Raw genomic sequence first — 8,307 nt, forward strand, 5'->3', positions numbered from 1 at the left:
CTCGCGGCACTGCTTTGCATCATCCGGGCATTGCGATCTCAACCCATAATTCCAATGGACGCTGGAGGCTCCGGGAACTGTGGGATAGGTACCATAGTGCAATGCGCCGGAAGTCGACGCTAGCCTCGGTACTGTGGACGCGGTCCGCCGACTTCATGCACTTAGAGCATTTTAGGTGGGGACACACACAATCGGCTGCATACAACCGGTTTCTATAAAACCGGCTTCTATAAATCCGACCTAATTCTGTAGTGTAGACATAGCCTAAGTGGCTTGATCAGATGCTTATAAGCATTTTACTGTTTGGATGTAGTGAATTGCTTGTTATTTAGGCTTTTTAGGGATGTTTAGAGCAATTGTATAAATATCATTCAGCCTTTGGATTTAATAAAGGAATTTATGGTTAAATGAGTAATACCCTGCACAAACAGTAATAATTCCAACAGGTGGTCTGTCAGACCATGACTCCTCTCTGGCAAACTACAGGAGTTCTACCAGAGGGACAAGCTGTGGCACTTTTAGTTGCAAAATCTCTCTCTCCTTTCCTGGTTGCCCCTTTTTGTGGTGGAAGGAGCCAGGGTTGGGGGAGACTTACAGATGAAGGTGTGACAGCATGGAATACGTCTGGGCCAAATAGTGAGATCCATTTTATATTGTAACTTCCATTTTGGATTAGGACACCCATTTGTGTTATGTGCTGAACTCGTGTCTGAGGCCTTGTCTACACTACAGAGTTTTTGTTGACAAAACTCTGGAGGTGTACACACTACAATACTACTTCCGCCAACAAAATAAAGCCACCTTGACGAGGAACATAGAGCTTTTTGCAGCAAAGTTAGATTGACAAAGTGTAAGTGTAGACACTGTGCTTGGTTATGTCACTTTAAATGGCCTCCAGGAGATATCCCACAATGCCCATCCTGACCACTCTGGTCAGCAGTTCGAACTCTGCTGCCCTTCATCCAGTTACACAGGCATCCGCCCCTCCCCCTTTAAATGCCTGGGAATTTTTGAAATTCCACTTGCTCAGCATGGAGAGCTCACATCGCATCTTCCCAGCTGACCATGGCAGCTCCATGCAGCAAACGCTCTCTCACTTGGAGCACACCTGAGTTGTTGGATCTGCTGGCACTGTGGGGAGAAGAGGCTGTGCAGTCCCAGCTCTGCTCCAGCCATAGGAACTTCGATACCTATGGTCAGATTTCTCGTGGCCTGTTGGAGAAGGGCTACCAACAGGACACGCATCAGTACTGTACAAAGATAAAGGAGCTGAGGCAGGCATACCAGAAGGCAAGAGAGTCAAACCATTGCTCTGGTGCTGCGCCAAAGACCTGCTGCTTCTACAAGGAGCTGGATACCATCCTCGACAGCGATCCCACCTCCACTGCCAACAGCCCCATGGATACTTTGGAGGGACTAGAGACAGCGGACTCAACCCCGAGGACAAAGTGGTGGATGAGGAAATTAAGTTGGAGGACAAGATGGGACAGGTGACAGGGTTGTCTGGTACTGTGGAGAGCCAGGATCTCTTCTCAGTCCAGGAGGGTTCGAGTCAGTCCCAGCACTCCAGCTCTGCAGTGATGCAGAAGAGGGGAGCTCTGGTAAGTGATGTTTTTGAGTTAATGCTGCTCGGTTATATGAGGTAGAGCTGTCCTTTGCTTTGTTATATGCTAGAAGTGGTTGAAGGGGTAGAAATGTACATGACTAGCTGTGTTTGAGTGTGCTTCACATTCCCCTGTGCAGCTACAGAGTGGGGCAGAATGGTGTGTTGATGCACACCGAGATTTCACGGGAATCCTCCAGAGAGATCTCTAGGAAACTTTCCTGAAGGTACTCATCAATCCTCTACCCAGATTTCCTTGGCAGAGCTGCTTTGTTCCTTCCCCCCATGGTAGGAAACTTTCCCACACCAATTGGCAACCACTTGTGCAAGGACCAAAGCGGCACATAGGTGAGCAGCATAGGGACCGGGTCTGAAGTCCATGCATGCAGGAGATGTACCCTTGCATCTTTGCATACCCTCAAGAATGAGATATTGGCTTCAATGACCCCCGCCTGTGGAAAATGTTGGCAACATTTACAATTTTGTCCCTGGTCGCTTGCAGTGATCACCTCAAAAAAACACCTACACCCTCTGTCCCATCATGAGCACCCACCTCCGGGCCAAACTCACTATGTTTAGGATGTTTGCCAAGCTGTGTGCTTGTCAAGGGACAATGAGAAACTGATTTGTATGTTAAAAGAGGTGTATTTTACTATGATTCAATGCTGTGAGTGCACTAATCATCATGCTTCTGTTTATTGTTTCTTGTGCTTCTGCAGATGTGGCCTTCAGGGGAACCCCATACACATGGGCGGAGCACCTCCGCCAGATTAAGGAAGTGACTGACCAGGAGCTGTTTCGAGAGGTGCTCCAATCCTCAGATGCTGAAAAACAAGAACACAGGGCATGGAGAGAGACTGTAAATGAACATCATAAAACAGACAGGCAGGACAGGAAGGAGAGCCAAGAGTGAATTTTAATGGGTCAGGAGCGGATGATAAAAGTTATGGAAAAGCAAATGGAGATGTTGAAGTCTGCAGGCAGAATATATGCGGGCACCCCACCTCCTGCAGCTGATACAGAACTGCTTGCCATGCTCTCTCCAAACTCCTTCCACACATTCCTTGCATCTTCCCGGCCCATCTAAGTACCCTGTTCACTCCACCCCTTCGAACAGCTTCCAAAATTATATCTGGAGTTACTCACAGCTATGAGAGCCTACATCAGGACACTGCCCTTCACTATTATCTACCTTTACACCACTTGTTACTTGGTTGGTGAACTCTAATTACAGAACGCACAACCAGTTTAGGGTTTGTACCCTGTTTCTTAACAGTCTGCCCTGAGGTTGGTATTCTAGCTTGTGAGTCACTCCAGACAGTGGGTCCTACTTCACTTCAATTTCATTTATCACCCTACTTATCATCTCATTGGCAGTGGAGCAGTCAATGCTAGCCTTTGATCACCTCATGATGCCAGCCTCCACTGCCCACTTGCTGAATTTTAAAACAAACACCTTTGTGCTTTCTCCCATGCGACCCTATGTGCATGGGAGGCTGTGACCGTGGTCGCTGGAAGGGCTATACTGAGAATGCTCAGTCAGGGCAAACTACAAAGAGTAGGGCAGACGATCCCCAAATCTGGTGGTTTATTCTTATAATTAAATTCACCAAGCCAGTAACAAAACAGCTTCTGTACTACCTCGCTGATTACCAAGAAACCAAAATACAGTTCCCTTTAAGCAATCCAGCCTTTGGCTCCTACCCAGACAGCCAAGTCTATACAGTGAGGGTTATTTAAAACCTTATTCACCATATATGAAGTTCTATCAATCCCAAGAGACTGGATGCATTACCCACCAGGTCAATGAATATTTCAGATCTTACCCAAAAACATACTTGCAGTCAATTCTTATGAATTTAATCTAAAATTTATTAAAAAAAGAAAAGATTTACTATGGTTAAAGATTATCCATACAGATATGAGTAAAGTTCTTAGATCAGTTTTATTAGCAGAGATGGTGAAATTGCTGATTTGTAACAGTCCTTCCAGAATCAGTTCAATAGGTTATAGTCCAATAAGCAGTCCAGGTGCAGAGTTTGTTCAAATTCTTCCATGAGAAATTGCAGGGCTAATTCAGAGTAGACCTGGAGACCTCAATCCTGCAACTTGAGCTTCCCATGACAAAGTTTAAGGAGATCTGAGATAGTAAGGATCAGTCCCCAAAGTCCCTTTACAGACGCTCCCCGGGTTATGCAAACCTGGGTTATGCAAACCTGCACTTACGGAAGAAGTTCCGTAAGCTTTTTGTTTTGTTTTGTTTTGCATAATTGTCGGGTATACGTCCCCGACTTATGCAAAATTCGACTTACGCAAGGCGTTCCGTAATGGAACGCTTGCGTAAGTTGGGGAGCGTCTGTATAGCCAAAGCTCAGCTGATTAGCCACTTGTCAGCAAATGATCACAGCAGGCATTCCTTGGATGAAGAATAGGTAATGTACATTGTTGTTTTGAAGTAAATCTCTATTTCCTAGGCATACACTGATAACTAGTTACACTGATAAACCATAAGGCAATTAACCATTCAAACGGTTCATAGATAGTTTACTACAAACTTCAAAGAGAAATAAACACAATTATTTTATTACACTACAAGTTTCATCTAAATGTTAATATCCCCTTTATATCTCTAAACTTCTAACAAGATATAGGTAAACACAGACAAATACAATCAGTATCTACTTCTGATTGTCTAACAATACAGACTTAAATTTCAAGAACTCTAGTCTATTTAACATGGATTTTCTAACTATCTTCAAGGAATGGCCCTGTTTACCATTTCAATATTTTTCTACTATGTCCTTAAAAGGTTGCTTTTAGTTCTATCAGCCTGCTAGTTGCTTAACCTTCACTGGCTCAGTGTCACAGGGGCCTTCTCCCTAAACATCCAGAAAGCTACCTCATTAGCCTTCAAATCCCTGATCAAAACTCCTCTTTTCCATGACACCTACAAAAAAACTTGACAAAGGTTAGGCTGCTGGTATACAGATACCACTGCATATCATAGTGACCAATATTCTCATCATTTCATTGTGCTCCACCATCTGTTGGCTCTTGTCTTACACTTAAATTGAAAGTTCTTTGGGGCAGGGACTGTCTTTTTGTTCTGTCTTTGTACAACACCTAGCACAATGGGGTCCTGGTAGCATGAAAAAATAAGTGAACCTATGCAATATTGACTTTTTCCTCTTAGCTGGGGGGCAGCATGGTCCTGTGATTAGAGTAGCAGAGTCAGGAGTTCCAGATCTATTCTTTGTTCTTCCACACATAGGCGCTGACTCCGAGGCTGAGCACCCATGGGAAAAAAATGGTGGGTGCTGAGCACCCACCAGCAGCCTCCCTATCAGCTCCCCCCTTCTCCCCCAGCATCTCTCACCTGCCTGCGGGCCCCATGGATCAGCACCTCCCCCTCCTTCCCCACACCTCCTGCCCACTGCGAACAGCTGTTTGGGGGGCGGGGTGGAGCAGAGGCGGGAAGAGGCGGGGTGAGGGTGGGGGCTAGGGGGAAGGGATGGAGTGGGGGCAGGGCCTGGGGCAGAGCCGGGGGGTCGAGCACCCCCCAGCTCTTTGGAAAGTCAGGGCCTGTGCTTCCACATAGTGTGCAAATTGGGACAAGTCATTTAACCTCTGTGTGCTTCATTTTCCCCATCTGTACAATGGAAAAATTATGTTCTCCAACCCTTGTAAAGTGTTTTGAGATCTATGAACAAGTGCTGTATAAATGCTCAGGGAGAGTAATATATGTGCCAGCACTGAACAAAGCAACAAATGTGTGCAGGGATGAGAGGGAATTCTGCTGTCAGCTGGAGTTCTCCCATTCATTGAGACCTCAATGAGAGCAGGATCAACCACCCAGGCTAGCCAACAGACACCTAATTTCTATGATTTGTTTTACCTTCTAAAATATTTGTTTCAGTATTTTAAATTATTTTAGAGCTAACAGAATTATTTATTTTTACTGCTTACTACAAGATTATTCTTTTAAAGTGTCATTGTTCACATTTCTGCTACAACCCCCACTCAGAAATGTCAGTTTACTCAGTAGGTAGGGCACTGTTCCCTCAGGCTATTAGCCAGCTTAATCAGCAACTTCCTTCTATCTCACATTCCCTCAGGGCATTCTGTGTGTCAGAGGCTTACATTAGCTCAACTGATCTAGAGCAGAAAACAGGGAAACATTGATTCTCTACAGTACCACTAACCACTCAGCCCTAAGCCGATTTTGCTGGATCCTCTAGCATTTCATTCCCTCAGCCCTCCCCAATCTTCCATTTTAGCCACAGCAAACATTTCAGAATTGGGATGAGAGAGAGTCAAAAGCCACTGCCCCTAGTCTGAAATGTAGGGTTACTAGAATTAATTGATGGAACCATGTAAACCCCTGAGGTTCTTAAGCAGAGAATACTTTAGTGTAGTCACACACAAATGATGATACAGAAATAACTTGGGTTTGCAAGTATTCTCTTTGGGTTTCTGCAGAGGGCCTGGAGATCTGGATTAGATTTTGGAGGCGATAATCTAATCAGTATCCCTGGTTCACGCAGCATAATCACAGATGCCCTCTCTTACCTCAGATAGGCTCTGTGACTACCACATCAAAACACAATCTGCATTTCAAAAAGTAAACAATGCCCTTCAGGCCAATTATGTTCCCTTACAGAGAATCAGCAACCTTGTCAGTGACTGTCATGGATAACTGGATATTGGAAGAGAGCCACTATCATTTTCCTAGACTAAGAACCTTGGCAAATAGGCTTTTGCCTTCTGCTCTAATAACCAAGATTTTGCATGAAATATCAAGAAAATCTTCAAAACAAGGATTTTATTTATCTTTAGAGATAATCCAAGTTATGATCCATAATTCTGACACACATTACCAGAGTCTCATGTCCCACTGTTTCATGTGATTAGGACTTATAAGAGACACTTGTTCTGCCAGGGTCTTCCATCTCCAGCAGTTCTGACAAACCCGCCTCTGCAGCTCAGAATACTTCAGATGAGGTAAGAAATTCTCCCATTTCTATGATTAATCTTTCCGTTAGGTTTGTTCCCCTCCCCTGACATTGGGAGGGATTCTCCTACTATGGCCTTCCATACCCTACTGCAGCAATATACAAGAGCTATAAAAACTCATTAGCCAGCCATGGGAGAACTCCTCCAGCACAGGCATTGTAGGCTGCAAGACCCAGCCTAGCAAGCATGAATGGGGCATCTCTGAGGCTGGAGGGAGTGAGGACATAATAGTGAACTGCAGAGTGTGGGGCAGCTCTGGGTTGTGTGGAGTACAACCCTGTAAATCCTGCTAAAATTTAGAGCAGCTCCTTGGGCTACCTGTGACAGCAAGAACTATTTTGGCCCCTGCCTGGCTTAGAATGGGAGAGTACAAAGATGGCTTTAGGCCACCTTTGGCCTCCTGGAGACAAAGCACACAATCTCAGCCTTTTTTTCCTGTTCTCTCAGAATCATACCTAAAGCTTTTGTTGAGATGAAAATTCAGGCTAGTCTTCAAACTTACTAAACCTGAAAAGTGCCGGTCACCAGAGTATCTAGGCACAAGATGTTCAGGCTGCCCTGACAAAAAAAAGGTCTCTTATCTCTTCACAACCAATAGCTGCAACTTGTTTGTTCCTGATCACCGCCGGATTATGACATTCTGAGGCCCTAAGTTATGTCAAGTGTAAGAGGCCCCATATCATAAAGAAATGACTATAAACACTAAAGCTTTATATTTGCATATATACAAAGGCGAAATTGTAAAAATAGAATAATAATCTTCATTTTCAGCAGCCCTCTCTGTAACGATGACATCATGACAGAAATAAATTTTAGACAAATTCTTTGAACTAATTGTGTATGTAAGTAAAGTAGAAATAAACAATATAAAAAAATACAAAATAAAAAAAATACAGTAAGTAATAAAATTTACTAGAAGAGTTCTCAGAAAATTTTTCTTCTCTGTTGGGGCATCTAAATTGTGGAATTCCTTGTCTGAATACGCAAAGACACTCTTAGAGGAGATAAGATGGCAATAGAGGATACCGGATGTGGATAACCCACAGTCTTAAAGTTCAACTATTAGTTATATTGATATGAATTACACCCAGGTAATAAGGAAACCATCAAAAATTGTATGTGGGTTGTATTTTTTCAATAAATTGATTTTTGCTTTTATAGAAGGTTATGCTGAATTACCTAATATTGGTACTAAAATTAGTAGCAGAAAGTTTTTATTGAAAAAAAACAAACAAACAGTGGCAGAGAGGCCGGGGTTTGCCAGAGTCCGATAGAAATATTGGCAACCTCTTGGTGCAGGGGTAGGGCCACACGGCCCGGTGCCGAGGAGGACAGGACATTGAACAAATTGTCCGACAGCTCCTCCATCTCCTCAGCCTGGATCTGGAGGTTGGTGGCTATGCGTCGGAGAAGCTCTTGATGAGCCTTAAAGTCCTTCTGAGAGGGAGGAGGCGGCGCTGCTATGGACTCGTCCGGTGCCGACGAGACGACAGGTACTGCCTCTAGGGCTTTGGGTGGTACCGGTGGGTCGCACTCCACATCCGGGTCCGGGTGCGGTGCCGGTGGTTCGGTACCCGAGGACTATTCTCAGTGCCGAGGTGGGGACGCCGAAGGCGCTTGGGATGCCCCAGAGCAGGGCCTCACCAATGCGGGCGCCTGGGGCCACGGTGCCCACTGGCACCACTGTCCTT

Source organism: Terrapene carolina, unplaced genomic scaffold, assembly GCF_002925995.2.
Source record: "Terrapene carolina triunguis isolate 2854851 unplaced genomic scaffold, T_m_triunguis-2.0 Scaffold58, whole genome shotgun sequence".
Classification (NCBI taxonomy): domain Eukaryota; kingdom Metazoa; phylum Chordata; order Testudines; family Emydidae; genus Terrapene; species Terrapene triunguis.